The sequence below is a fragment of the Lissotriton helveticus genome, chromosome 10 (genome assembly GCF_964261635.1).
Source record: "Lissotriton helveticus chromosome 10, aLisHel1.1, whole genome shotgun sequence".
Taxonomy (NCBI): Eukaryota; Metazoa; Chordata; class Amphibia; order Caudata; family Salamandridae; genus Lissotriton; species Lissotriton helveticus.
Window position 1 is genome coordinate 1,214,822,226 of NC_136071.1, and position 16,052 is coordinate 1,214,838,277.

Below are 16,052 nucleotides of genomic sequence, written 5' to 3' on the forward strand. Positions count from 1 at the left end.
AGTAACTGTAAAAATTGCTGGACGAACTTACGATAGTTTCTAATCAGTGCATGATGATGTCACAGATGGTATTAGAGAAAAGAACCTGAGGTAACTTTAGGAAAATCACAATGGGTCCATGCAATGCGTGATGACGCTAGCCGCGATTAGAGGAAATAACCTGACCTTCAATGGGACGCTAGCAGAGAGAACGTAGCCAATGTTTGAAGAGGAATGACTCACACCGCAAAGAACCATTGTTGACGAAAGAAAAAAAAAATAAGAGCACGAGGAGATCAGCACGAGGTGAGTAAAGTACATTCAAATCTTAAGAGATCCAAGACGGTTGAATCGGTTGCTCTGTCCACAGCTCAATTCACATGCAAATTTATAAAAATGACGATAATAAATTACAAATTAATTCATCTTCCATCCTTACAAAGCATGCACATCTTCAGCCTTTTTAGACAAGTTGTGAGCATCAAACAGTCACATTCATTTAAGAATGATTTTGAAGAAACTGTTAAGAACGCTGATAAATCAACTTCAATAAAATGTCGGTCTTATCAAAATGAAGAAGTTCATAGATGTACAATTGAATCCATCCAGACCAAATTTCTGCTAACAAATATTTCCATCTATTATTTTCATATTAGGCGTTGAAACGATTCAAAGACCAATTAAACTATATTCAAGTGATGGAATAATAATAGTTTAAATGGTTTAAAGTTCTCCAAATCGTTTTAAAGTCTTCCAAATTGTTTCAGATGAAACACAGCTTATTTTTTGATGAGAATTAAGTAGAAAATTGTAAAGTCTCATCAAGACTCGAGTTGAGATCTTCTCCACCCATCAACTGCTGACTACGCCAGTGAAGTAATCCAGTTAATGATGATATGGACACAGGAAGGCAGATCAAATGCAGTTTATTCTGGGAGGAAGATCCCATACACCACAAGCCATTTGGGAGCTTCAAATCACATTAAAACATTTATTTATTTATTTATGAAATTTATTAAGTGCAAACAAATGCAAACAAATGCAAACAAATGCCCAAGGGCGTCTCGGAGCTGTGAACGGAGGCAGACCAGAGAAATGGCAATGAAAATTATTGGTTAAATAACCAGGGGGCATATTATCAACACAGGCAATACAATTATTGCTGCTTTTATCGGCAGAAAACTGCCGCTAAAGCCGCTTTTGCGGCAGAAAACTGCCGCTAAAGCCGCTTTTGCGGCAGTTTTCTGCCGATAAAAGCAGCGATAATTTTATCGCCTGTGTTGATAATATGCCCCCAGGTTTTTATTTTTCTTCTGAAAACGGTGAGAGTGGGGCAAGATCTAATGCCCATATCAAGGGAGTTCCACAGTTTAGCTGTAGCGACAGTAAAACGGCGGTCACCCCACAAAGCTGTTTTAGTCCGGGGCACGGTCATCAGCAAGGCATTCATAGATCGTTGTGCTCTATTGGGGGCATAGAATGCCAAGGATTTCAAGAGGAAATGGGGCCCTAGTTTGCGGGAGGCTTTATAGGCTATGCAGAGTGCCTTAAATTTAATTTGATTTTTTACCGCCAACCAGTGGTAGTCTTTGATCACTTGGGCGATTGGTTTGAACTTTGGAGTACCAGAAAGCATTCTTGCAGCTGCGTTTTGTACAGACTGTAGTTTATGAATAACTTTGTGTTGGGCATTGATGAAAAGTCCGTTGCAATAGTCAAGGGATGACATGACAAAAGCAGTGACCAATGTTGGGGGGAAGGAAGGGAAGGATTTTCTTGATGGATTTAAGCTTGTAAAAAGAGGTTGAGACGATAGAGTTTGCATGTGCAGCAAATGTTAGTTTATCGTCCAGGAGTATTCCTAGGTTTTTTACTTTGGTCACTGGTATGGGCGGAAGGCCCAATTCAGTGGGCCACCATGCTCCTGGCCAATTAGGAGAAAGCTTTCCGAATATCATTACTTCCGTTTTTTTGGAATTTAACTTGAGACAGTTAGTTGTCATCCAGTTACTAATAATCAACATGCCGTGATGAAAATTGGCCGATATTTTCTCTCCGTTGTTTTTTATTGCTAAAATCAACATTCCACAAGCTCAGAATCCTCTAAGCCTGGAAACTATCTTACATACCTAACATTCTAATACATCATATTGACTATACAAATATATATTTAATTCCTAATGAAATACTATGAAATACTACAACCATGTAAGCAATTCAACCTATGTTCCTCCTATAAATCCCTGTCACTTTTAAATGTTAACACAAGATTTTTGCTAAAATCTTGGCAAATAGACTAGCTTCATTGGTCCCATTTATAGTAAGCCCCAAACAGGCTTCATGCCAGGCCATAGCAGAAAGGTTAATCTTAGAACCCTATTCTTTGTCATACAACGCGTTGACCCTGAGGTTAAGGCAGCTACCATTTATTTAGATGCCAAAAAGGCGTTCGACTTCGTTGAATGGGTCTTTATGAGGACTGTCCTGCGCTTCAATGAAGCTAGGGAAATATTTCTGCAATTAGTGAATGTGCTAAATATGAGCCCTTGGGTTTGCATTGGAAATTTGGTTCCAGACCCCTTATGATTACTATAGGTACACGATAGGGCTGCCCATTATCACCTTTGCTACATGTGAATAATTCAGAGCTACTGGCCTGTGCTTTGAGAGAATTTCATGGTCATAGGGGCTGCATATTCCTGGTTACCACCTCATCATATAAGATTATACGAAAGACAATTTGTTGTAAATTCAGAAATTAGAGATGAATCTTTCTCCTGTTCTCAGTGAGGTGACTTGTTTTGATGGCCTTTCTGGATTGTGCTTTATCTGGGAGAACACGATAATATTTCCTCTCACTCCATCCATGAGTCCCTCAACATTTGAATTTCCCTTGCAATGGAAATCTGACTCAGTGCGGTACCTTGGCATCCAAATACATACAGACCCGGAGTTAGTAATAAACGATAACTATGGCACAGCGATTCACAAACTAGAGACTGATGTTGATTGCTGGACCAGGGTGCCAGTATTTTTAACCCCTTGCCCGCTTATGATGGAACCCCGCCGTAATGAGCCACGGGACACGGGTACTCATGATGGCATGTTTCCGTCATGCGGCTGCCACTCTGCCCACGCAGCATTAATGAGCGGGCGGGGCCATGACGGAACCACGCCATCATGAGCACAGCCTGCCCGTGACTCATGATGGCATGGTTCCTTCGCGAGCATAGCGGCGCCTCGCTCACCCCACACCCCCCAGCGCTGTGGCGAAATTAGCGCTGCGGCCAAGGGGTTAATGGGGCGTATAGCCCTAATGACAGGGGTTATACTTCCTAGGTTCCTGTTTCATAATATTGCAATGTTACTCGTGAGGTCATTAATTGCTACCCAATGCTCACTAATTATTAGGTTGGCCTGGGCTGGTAAAAAACCCAGGGTTAAGTGGGACATTCTTACTTTGCATATAAGTATGGGGGGGTTGAATACATCAGAGCTGGAGCTATACTATAGGGCAGCTCAGAGTTTGCATGCTCTCTACTGGCTTTATGGCCCATATAACTTGCTGCATCTGTACATTGAGAGGGAAACAGCTGACCCCCTTTCCCTCTCTCAGGCTCCTTTATGTGACCCTTTGAGGTGTCACAGTGCACTTGGCTCAATGTTTTCAACAATACATGCCTGGCATAATTTATTGTCCATAGTACACCCCGTATGTGCATTTTTAATTGGCAGGACATGCCCGGGCGTGGGACCCTTGCTCACTTTGCCACTGGATTCAAGCTAGCCTGGCTGATAAGGGTTGTTACCCCAAAACCAGACCCCCAGATTCTTGTTTTCAGTCCAGGGAAGACCTGGCTTAGCAGTTCGGGCTGGACTGTTCCCCTGAGGTCAGGGTCAAGATTGATTTGCATATGAATGGGTCTGAACTGGGGTGGCGAAGAGAGCTAAAGAATGATGATGGATTCAACCCATATCTGTGACTGGTGATGAGTGTCTGAAATGTTTCAGTGATCCTTCAAAGATTTCCTTGGCTTGTGTTTGTACGTTGGCTGGGTATACCCAGACATGCGTCCCTTGCTTGCTTCGCAACTGGATTCAAGCTAGCCTGGTTGATGCAGGGTGTTACCCCAAAACCGGTACCAGGATGCTTGTTTCTGGTCCAGGGAAGACCTGGCTTGGCAGTTCTGGCTGGACTGTTATCATGAACTCATAAATACAGAAGATAATGCATTGGAATCAATACCACAGTCACCAATACATGGATAGGAAAATATTAATGAATCCTTCCAAGGAACCAAATTCTCACAATTATTTGAAATAAATGCATGTCACCAACACAAACTGTAGCTCTCAAAAATGATTTTTTATATATACATATAATTAGAAAAGGTACATCCTCTATACATAATTTCAACTAAAAAAAATCCCTTATTACCCTGCTCACTCCTAGAGATGCTACTCATATGTACTCAAAAGTAAGGGTGGGCGTAGTTCGCGAAGTAGCGCTACGCGAAGCTACGCGAAGTGTACTTCGCACTACGCGAACTTCACGTAGCACTACGCGAGCTGCGTAGTAGGATGTTCGCACTGTGCAAGATGAGTTTTCAATGATTGCAGAGTGTGGACAAGCATCCGGCACTGTGCAAGCATTGAAAACGGCATCTTGCACAGTGCGAGCTGTAGTTTTCTGCTGCTCGAGTAGATTATTACTCGAGCGGCAGCTTTCTCAACGCGAACAGGTAGTTTCTCATTGAGAGCGGTCGCGAGCATGCGCAACCACTCACAATGAGAAACCTGACCTCCTCGCGTTGAGAATCTCGCCGGGATGTCATTTTGCTTGCTCGCGAACATGACGTTCAGGACCGCGAACAAGCAAAAAATGACTGCTGCACTACGCTATGCTGCACTACGCATGTTCGCACTGTGCTACATGCAGCTCGCGTAGTGCGAAGTTGCGAAAACTTCGCAAACTCCGCGAGCGTAGCGTAGTGCTTCGCCCAGGGTTACTCAAAAGCATTCTGATAAGAGATCGCCCCTTCTTATCTTTGGAAAGTACATCAATGGACAACAATTCATGAGTCCTTCTTATGTGTGTACCAGTTCTAAAGTGAAAAGTGAAGAATAAACAGTAAACACCTTAACCCAAAGGGTCTTCGCTGTGCTCTCATCACTTATTACATCTATATCTCTTATTGGCTCTTTTTAAAGATAGACAGACCTGAAAAACGATTCTCGCCGCACCTAGTCCGGTATAGTCAAAAAAGTGGTGCTGCCTAATATAGATTCTATAAGGATAATTATAATCAATTAAGGATGTTTGTATAATTCATGTTGACCAGTCTAATAATCAGAAATCTACAAAGCAGACTAAATTATATAATGGTTCAACGTCTTAAAGATTCTTAGTTGAACCCACTGTGGGCATAGGATCTCACCAAGGAAGGGAGTTATTTTTCTAGAAAGGGAATCGAGAGAACAGATCAATGTCAGTGGACTAAGGACCAAGTCTACCTTCTGCCCAGAACGTGCCTTAATGCCATCTGAAATATTGCACTTTGAAAACTTGATTTTATGAAAATTAGATTGTTTACAAGAGAAGAACTCAAGGCCCTTAAATTCTTGTCTGAAAATGCGGCTATAAGTATAAAGCCAGCGGATAAGGGGGGAGGGATTGTACTTTGGGATACAAATGCTTATGATAAAGAAGTCATGAAACAACTATCTAATCCTACACATTATAGATCTGTGGCAGAGAACCCACCAGAAGGTTAAAATCACAAATATTAGAGTTGACTCCTGATGCATTAGAAGAAGGCTGGATATGCAAAAAGGAGTTTTAGTTTTTAAATACCGATACATATAAGACACCAAATATATATGTATTGCCTACAATACATACAAATATTGAAAGTCCTCCTGGTAGACCAATTGTGTCAGCCTGTTGCTCTTTATTAGAGCCGCTTGCGAAATATATTGACACGTTTTGATACCATTAGGTAAAGAAACAAGATCCTATGTGAGGAACACAATGGACCTGATATCCAAAATAGGACAGTTACCTTATGATAAAGACAAGCAGCTTTTAGTATCCTTTGATATAGAATCACTGTATACTAATATACCGCAAGACGAGGCACTAGCTGTAATGATCAAATAGAACGACCACATCAGGTGCCTACAGATTTCATAGTAGCTTCAGCAACATTGTGTCTCAAGAATAATTTATTTCTCTTCAAGAACGCTCTCTATGTACAAGTAAAAGGAGTAGCGATGGGAGGCAGTTTTTCACCAGAAATTGCCAATCTTGTGATGGATGAACTTGAAAAGGTATGGATATATGGCGACACCAACACTTTTAAGACGCAAATTGGGTTTTGATGTCGCTATATAGATGATATCTTTATGATTTGGGAAGGTGATGACATCACACTGACGGAATTCCATAGATGGTTGAATATGAGGTCTAATGATTTAAAATGTACTGTATCCAAAGACAATCAAAAACTCAATTTTCTGGATGTAAGGATTATACATATTAATATTCATCTAGATGTTAGTTGTATACAAAACCAACAGACAGAAATAGATTGTTGCAATATTTCTAGCGGACATCCACGCAGTTTAAAAGAGAACCTTCCCTATGGACAATTTCTCCGGATTAGGCGAAATTGTATGAATAAGAAGGATTACTCTAAAAATGCAGAAACATTGAAAACAAAATTGCTAAATCGAGGTTATCGGAAAAAGTTAGTCAAAGCTGCACTCAAAAGAGCCTGGTATACACCTGGGCCCTCATTTATGAAGAGCTTGCGCCGCCGGTGCGTCAAAAATAATGGCGCATCGTCGGCGCAACGCATGCGCCATATTAATAAAGTGGCGCATCTCCGACGATGCGCCACTTTCAGCCCACTGCGCACGGAAAACCACTGCGTGAAAATGCCCTGCGACACGTAAGTATTAATGTATGCAAGGTGGGTGTTACCACGGAGAAACACGCGCAAAAGTGACGCATCCATATTAATGACTCAATCCACTTTTGTCGCATCTGTTGCGGAAAATGCGCAGCGTTGCGGTTGCGTCAGGATCGGTGCGCCTACAAAACGGACGCGCAGGAAATGACGCATCGGCACATAGCAAGAGGAGAGGCCACACTGGACATTGCTGCAACTATCCCCACACCATGGAGGTGGTAATGCTGCGAGTAGCTGCCAGACGGAGACGACTAGCACCAGGAATCCAACCACAACCCCCCGCCCCACAAACCCCCCCCCCCCCAAGGCAACGCCGCAGAAAGGAGCAGTTATTCCGTCAAAGGAGCGTCCTGAGAGGCCTCAGGAATGAGGAGGTCATAAGTCTATTTCGCCTCAAGAAGCAGACCATACTACATCTACTGCGACTCATTGGACCAAGGCTAGAGGTAGGAACCAACAGGCCTACCAAAATACCGCCACAGGCAAAGCTCCTGGCTGTGTTGCATATGCTAGCGTCGGGCTCCTTCCAGACAACAGTTGCCAAAGTGGCAGGAATATCCCAGCCAGCTTTCTCATCATTCCTACCAACTGTCCTGGATGCCATCATCCAACTGGCACCCCGCTACCTCTGTTTCCCCAACAATCCACAACAGCAGATGGAGATCAAGCAAGGATTCTATGACATAGCAGGCTTACCCCATGTGCTGGGTGCCATTGACTGTACACATGTGCAATTAGTACCTCCGGCAGCAACAGCACATTTGTACATAAATCGCAAACATACATATTCAATCAATGTACAGGCCATTGTGGATCACCGTGGACTATTTACTAATGTGCTGGCAAAATACCCTGGCAGTGTACATGATGCCTTCATATTCCGGAACTGCATCATAAATGACCGCTTCAAGAATGGCCAGTATGGCAATGGCCTACTTGTAGGTAAGCAAAAGAGTATGATACAATGCACCATCCATCCTACCATACTGTTAATATTGCTTCAATGACGCTTTAATGAGGGCATGGATGGAATAATGTTGTACTAGCATATACATATACATCAATAGAAGGGGCATAATTAATTAAGGTCATGCGCTGCTGGTGCCTAACTTAAAAAATGGGAAAAAGTCACACACCAGTGGCGCAAGTCCTTCATAAATGAGGGCCAAGGTCATGTAGAGGCATATAGGGAGTCAATGCATGTCCGTCCAAATCTGTGTCCATTTCCCAGCATAACTATGTGCCAAAGGTGTCTTGCATGTGAGTCACTGGGTGTGTTCTCTGCAACATCCATGGCCAATGGACACTGTCAAATGAAATATTGCCCACAACATATGGCCTGTACTCGACCAGAACGATTACAAGCATTTCATTGCACCTTCTCATTTATTCCATAACAGCTGACCAGGGATATAGCATCCAGCCATGGGTGATGACACCTTATGGAAACCCACAGTCGCCACAGGAAGTAGCGTACAACCAAGCACATTGCAGGACCAGGAACATTGTTGAAAGAACATTTGGTCTGCTCAAGGCCAGGTTTCGGCGCCTGGACAAGTCCGGTGGACGTATGCTGTATTCACCAGAGACAGTGTGCAAATTAATTTTGGCTTGTGCAATACTGCACAACATATGTGTGCTCACAAAAGTCCCCTGGGATGAGGGACCTGATTTAAATCCACAAATGCCGGAGGATGACCAGGAGGACGGCCATGCTCCTGTAAACCAAAGCACAGCAGCAGGCATCCGCAGACGTGCTGACATAGTGCATAATTGTTTTTAAGAATGTGAAAAATAACATCCTCATCATGCATTTTGATTTTTGTTAGGACTAATAAAAATACATCATACAACCTTTACTCCCTTGTGCATGATTATTTTTCCAAAATTTACACTGCAAGTTGCATGACAATCTCATATGTGGAGTACACAATCAATCAATCAATCAAAGCTATTATATAGCGCACTACTCACCCGGAGTGTCTCAATGCGCTAGGGGAGGGGGGGTCCGCTACTGCTCGAACAGCCAGGTCTTGAGCCACTTCCTGAAGGCAAGGTGGTCCTGGGTCAGGCGGAGGTGGGTCGGGAGGGAGTTCCAAGTCTTGGTGGCCAGGTAGGAGAAGGACCTTCCTCCTGTGGTGGCTCTTCGGATGCGGGGGACGCCGGCGAGGGCGTGGCCGGTCGATTGAAGCTGGCGTGTGGGAGCGTACAAGTTGAGGCGGCTGTTGAGGTATCCTGGGCCTTGGTTGTGTCGGGCTTTGTGTGCGTGGGTGAGGAGACGGAAGGTGATTCTCTTCTTGACCGGGAGCCAGTGCAGATCTCTCAGGTGTCCGGAGATGTGGCAGCGATGGGGAATGTCCAGGATGAGTCGTGCTGAGGCGTTCTGAATCCGCTGGAGTGTCTAGTGGAGTTTGGCAGTGGTTCCTGCGTAGAGGGAGTTGCCATAGTCCAGTCGCTGGTGACGAGGGCCTGGGTAACAGTCTTTCTGGTCTGGGTGGGGATCCACCGGAAGATCTCACGTAGCATGCGCAGGATGTTGAAGCACGACGAGGAGACTGCGTTGACTTGTCTGGTCATGGAGAGGGAGGAGTCCAGGATGAAGGCCAGGTTGCGTGCGTGGTCTGTCGTTTTGGGTGCACTGCCCAGGGCGGGGGGCCACCAGGAGTCATCCCAGGCGGAGGGTGAGGATCCCAGGATGAGGACTTCCGTCTTGTCCAAGTTCAATTTCAGGCAGCTGTTCTTCATCCACATGGCTAAGTTTGTCATCCCTTCGTGTAGGTTGGCTCTGGCGAGTCGTTGGTAAGGGAGAGGATCAGCTGTGTGTCGTCGGTGTAGGAGATGATGTTGAGGTTGTGTTGGCGTGCGATGGCTGCGAGGGGGTTCATGTAGACGTTGAAGAGGGTTGGGCTGAGCGAGGAGCCTTGAGGAACGCCGCAGATGACTGTGGTGGCTTCTGATCTGAACGGGGGGAGGCGGACTCTCTGTGTCCTTCCGGCGAGGAACGAGGTGATCCATTCCAGTGCCTTCTCCTGGAGTCCAACGTTGCTGAGGCGCTGCGCTAGGGTGCGGTGGCAGACAGTGTCGAAGGCCGCGGAGAGGTCTAGCAGGATGAGGGCCGCTGTTTCTCCACTGTCTAGCAGGGCTCGGATGTCATCGGTGGCTGCGATCAGGGCCCTCTCGGTGCTGTGGTTGGCCCGGAAGCCAGACTGCGAGAGGTCGAGGGATCCGTTCGTCTTGAGGAAGGCGGCCAGCTGCTTGTTGACGGTCTTCTCGATGACTTTAGCAGGAAACGGGAGCAGCGAGATGGGGCGGTAGTTCTTGAGGTCGGTGGGGTCGGATGAAGGCTCCTTTAGTAGAGCGCTGATTGCGGCGTGCTCCCAGCTCTCCGGGAAGGTGGCGGTGTCGAAGGAGGCGTTGATGATGTCCCTCAGGTGGGGTGCGATGACAGCGTCGGCCTTGTTGAATACGTGGTGAGGGCAGGGGTCGGTCGGAGATCCGGAGTTCATCGTGCGGATGGTGTCTTTGGTGCTGATCGGGGTCCAGGCGCAGAGGGTGGTGGTGGGGGGCGTTCGTTCAGTCGTGGCGAGCGTTGGTTGAGTGCTGAAGCAGTTGTGTATGTCTGTGATCATGTTGTGGAAGTATGAGGCGAGGGACTTGCAGAGGTCTTGCGAAGGGGTGATGTCGTTGTTTCCGCCGTTGAGGTTGGGGAGCTCCTTAATGATGTTGAATAGTACCTTGCTGTTGTGTGCGTTGCTGTCCAGTCGTTCCTTGAATGCATGTTTCTTGGTGGCGTGGATTAGTTGGTGGTGTTTTCGGGTGGGGAGCTTGAGGGCAGTCATGTTGTTTGGTGTTGGGTCTCTGCGCCAGGCTTTCTCGAGTGCTCAGCAGTTCTTCTTTGAGCTCTCGAGTTCGTTGGTGAACCATGGGGCTTTCTTGCTGCGGGGTCTGCTAGGTGTTGTCTTCAGAGGGGCGAGGTCGTCTGCGCAGTTGATGATCCACTTTGCGAGGTTGGTGGCAGCCTGGCTTGGGTTAGTTGCGCTGGTGAGAGGGTTCATGCTCAGGGAAGTCGCAAGATGGTCGGCTGTGATCTTGTACCAGCTTCTGCGTGCTAGCTGTTGCTGGTGGTGGTGGATCGTGGTCCTTTTGAAGCTGAAGTGGACGCAGCTGTGGTCCGTCCAGTGGAGTCCGGTGGCGTGGCTGAAGGTGATGTCCATGCTGGATGAGAACACGGGGTTGAGTGTGTGTCCGGCGTAGTGGGTGGGGGTGGTCACCAGCTGCTTGAGACCGAGGTTGGCGAGGTTGTTCAGCAGGGTGGTGCTGTTGCGATCTTTGTTCTCCAGGTGGAAGTTGAGGTCCCCGAGGAGGATGTAGTCAGCGGAGAGGAGGGCGTGCGGGCTAATGAAGTCGGTGATGTCTTTGCTGAATTGTGTGCGTGGTCCCGGGGGTCTGTAGATGAGGGTGCCTCTGAGGGTGGTCTTGGGGTTGATGTGGATCTGGAAGTGCAGGTGTTTGGCGTGTGCGAGGGCGTCGTCGGTGTTGGTCGTGATGCGGATGGAGTTCCTGTGGATGATGGTGATGCCACCTCCTGTCTGGTTGACGCGGTCCCTCCGGATGATCTTGTAGCCGTCCGGGATGACGATGGCGATGTCGGGCGCTGAGGAGGCGTTCATCCAGGTTTCTGTGAGGAAGGCGATGTCTGGAGATGTGGTGTCGATCAGGTTCCAGAGTTGGACGGCGTGTCTGTGGATGGAGCGGGTGTTGAGCAGGATGCACTTGAGGTGGTTGCTGCTGGTGCTCGGCTTGGTCGGTGCTGGTGTAGTGCAGGTCTGGATGCAGGTGAACTTGCAGGAGTGGCAGCAGAAGGGTCCGTGGGTGCGTCTCGGGGTGGCTCCATACCAGGCTGGGCTTCGGCCGGCGTTGATTGCGTAGAGTTTGGCGGCGGCGTAGGTCCGGCGGGTGGGCTGGTGTCTGCGGGAGCCAGGGGTCCTGGCACTGGGCGCGGTCCAGGCGTGGACGGGTGCAGACGGGCTTACCTTTGGCGCGCCTTCGGCACACTTCCGGCGCTCCCGCTGTGCGTCAACGCTGCGCGTGCGCACGGTCGCCATTTATGGCCAAGTGCAGGGAGGGAGGAGCAGCTGGGAGGCGGGAGCGGGGAGGGCACAGAAGGGAGGGGGCGTGTCCACACTCCCGGTGGCGGGAAGCGGAAAGCGGGGAGCGGGGGACAAAATACACAGGGGGGGACACCAGTACAAGCAGAGTGCAAAACAGGAAGTAAATACGGAATGCTGTACAGTTACAAACTAAACAACAAAAGGCAGAAAATGCGGGAGAACTAGCAGCGGCGGGGGGCCTGGCCAGAGGAAGGACGGCTCAGCGAGGCTGAGAGCAGTGGCACTCAGGCGGGGGGCACACGCGACAGCTGGTGGGCGTGCGGCGCGGGTGTGTCCTAAGGATAGGTCACCAGGTATACATGACATTTACTCTCATGTCTGGAGGCTGACATCAGACATACATCAGGCCACACATCCATTTACATTGTACTGCCTTGCAATTTCACCTGCAATGGCCACACTCACCAGTGTATGTTCAACACAGGTACCCTGGCACCATAGTTCATGTGTGTCTGTGTGCAGGGTATGAATGCACATGTGTATGAAGGTGAACGTTCCTGTACTAAAATATTCCTCCATGCAACACAGCATACATAGTGCATGTAGGCAGGCCGGCCATTGTGAGTCAGCGCACATGAAAAGCACAGGAATCTCCCCTATGTCAAAGACACAGCACCATCCTGCCCTATTTGCTTGCTGCAGGGAAGTGCCGCATGAATGCATGCTGTAATAATCTACACAAAAAAATCATAAATTAGGGTATAAATTCACAATAGTCAAAAACCAACATTTACCATCCCCATTTAGTGGTGCAGAAAATGATAAAAGCACAGGTGAAGATGAGTCCACATTATGAAATCACACAGCAGGTAAAAATATTAAACATTTCTTGTATGTTGCTAAGTCATGTTGGAGGTAAATCAATAATAGGACAAACATTACATTCATTGATATGTTACACAGTGGATGTGAGGCTAAATATGACCATCCATGAAAAAGTAGACCTCAGTGCTCACACAAGTTTGCATTATAGAACTAATGTGGCAGGCACATAAATGAAGTAGGTGTATCATACGTCACAATCTCATCCATGCATTCATGACTCTACACACAACAGTGACGTTGGGTCTGCGTACGTCACAATCTGACCCATGCATTCCTGACTCCACGCACAAAAGTGACGTTACACAAGGACTAAAAGTGACTTTGGTCAACACATGTCATAGTCTGACTCAGCTGAATATAGAAACATAAAATATTTACACACAAACATTTTGTGTTCCTGTTGAGACACTTTCACGCTAAGCGTAAACACGCATCTTTTGGCCAGCGTCAAAACATACAGCACTTAAGATATGCAACAACATTGTCAGATAATAACTGCAATGTGCCATTAATGAAGATTGTGACGCATGCCAATAAAGTCACATCTACTAACACTGGTCGCACCTTGGGGGGAAAATATGTCATCAGTCAGCCATGCATCTAAATTACGATGCGACATTATGAAGATTGTGTCGCATGACAATAATGACGCTTCCACCAGAACTGGTCGCACCTTGAGGGGAAAATATGTCATCAGTCAGCCATGCATCTAATTTACGATGCGACATAATAAAGATTGTGTCGCATGACAATAATGACGCTTCCACCAGAACTGTTCGCACCGTAAGGGTAATATGTCATCAGTCACCCATGCTTCAAATCAATGATGCGACATAATAAAGATTGTGTCGCATGACAATAATGACGCTTCCACCAGAACTGTTCGCACCGTAAGGGTAATATGTCATCATTCACCCATGCTTCAAATCAATGATGCGACATAATAAAGATTGTGTCGCATGACAATAATGACGCTTCCACCAGAACTGTTCGCACCGTAAGGGTAATATGTCATCAGTCACCCATGCTTCAAATCAATGATGCGACATAATAAAGATTGTGTTGCATGACAATAATGACGCTTCCACCAGAACTGTTCGCACCGTAAGGGGAATATGTCATCAGTCACCCATGCTTCAAATCAATGATGCGACATAATAAAGATTGTGTCGCATGACAATAATGACGCTTCCACCAGAACTGTTCGCACCGTAAGGGGAATATGTCATCAGTCACCCATGCTTCAAATCAATGATGCGACATAATAAAGATTGTGTCGCATGACAATAATGACACTTCCACCAGAACTGCTCGCACCGTAAGGGGAAATATTTTAACTGTACCATGCTTCAAGTCAACGATGCGACATAATTACGTTTTATTCGCATGACAATAATGACGCTTCCACCAGAACTGTTCGCACCGTAAGGGTAATATGTCATCAGTCACCCATGCTTCAAATCAATGATGCGACATAATAAAGATTGTGTCGCATGACAATAATGACGCTTCCACCAGAACTGTTCGCACCGTAAGGGTAATATGTCATCATTCACCCATGCTTCAAATCAATGATGCGACATAATAAAGATTGTGTCGCATGACAATAATGACGCTTCCACCAGAACTGTTCGCACCGTAAGGGTAATATGTCATCAGTCACCCATGCTTCAAATCAATGATGCGACATAATAAAGATTGTGTCGCATGACAATAATGACGCTTCCACCAGAACTGTTCGCACCGTAAGGGGAATATGTCATCAGTCACCCATGCTTCAAATCAATGATGCGACATAATAAAGATTGTGTTGCATGACAATAATGACGCTTCCACCAGAACTGTTCGCACCGTAAGAGTAATATGTCATCAGTCACCCATGCTTCAAATCAATGATGCGACATAATAAAGATTGTGTCGCATGACAATAATGACGCTTCCACCAGAACTGTTCGCACCGTAAGGGGAATATGTCATCAGTCACCCATGCTTCAAATCAATGATGCGACATAATAAAGATTGTGTCGCATGACAATAATGACGCTTCCACCAGAACTGTTCGCACCGTAAGGGGAATATGTCATCAGTCACCCATGCTTCAAATCAATGATGCGACATAATAAAGATTGTGTTGCATGACAATAATGACGCTTCCACCAGAACTGCTCACACCGTAAGGGGAAATATTTTAACTGTACCATGCTTCAAGTCAACGATGCGACATAATTACGTTTTATTCGCATGCCAATAATGACGCATCGACGGAAACGAGTCGCATCGCAACAGGAAATGATGTAACCAGCCTGCCCTGGTCACAAACAGGAAGTTATATAATACTTTCGCTTTCTCTTTCACTCCTTTGTAGTCTCAGAGAGGTGTAGGAGTGTGTTTGCAAAGTGCTTGAGAGTTTTGTCCTGTCCTGCAGTTGTTTTACAGTGTGTGTCTTGCTAACTGTGTCCAAATAGTCTCTGTAGTGTTGTGTATTGTCTACCTGTGTGTTGTGTGTAAAGGGGTGTCTGTCTGTTTAGGGGTTTTAATATTCATTAATAGGGGGATTTGTGTTGTTTTAAGGGGTTTTCAAAGTTAGTAATAGGGGGATTAGTGTTCTGTTTAGTGGATTTATACTAATAGGGGGATTCCTGTGAAAGGCACAATTTTATTTGTAGCATTCACACAGCGTGGCTTGTGCTTTGTCACAATGTCACCCAGGTCTAGGAACCTCACTGAGCAGGAGTATGGGGGGCTACTGTGGCTGATTGTCCACTACCTCCCAAACATGATTGGGAGTGGAGGCAGGGTACTGCTGGGTTACCCAACCCAAGAAAGGAAGCTGAGGTGGGAGAGGGTCCGGTACCAGATGTTGCGAATATTTGGAGTGGACCGGACCCTCAGACAGTACAAGCATCGGTGGGCTGATGTCATCAACCGTGAGCAGGATCTCCTGGACCACCTTGGAATCGAAGTCGAGGGAACAATTGGTAAGTCAAATTACATTTATTTCATGTATTAACAGCTGTATTGTAAGGTTAAGCTATTCCATTGTGAAACTACAGGGGTCTCACTGATGATCCCCTTGCACCGCTGTGACATCAGATATAGGGCC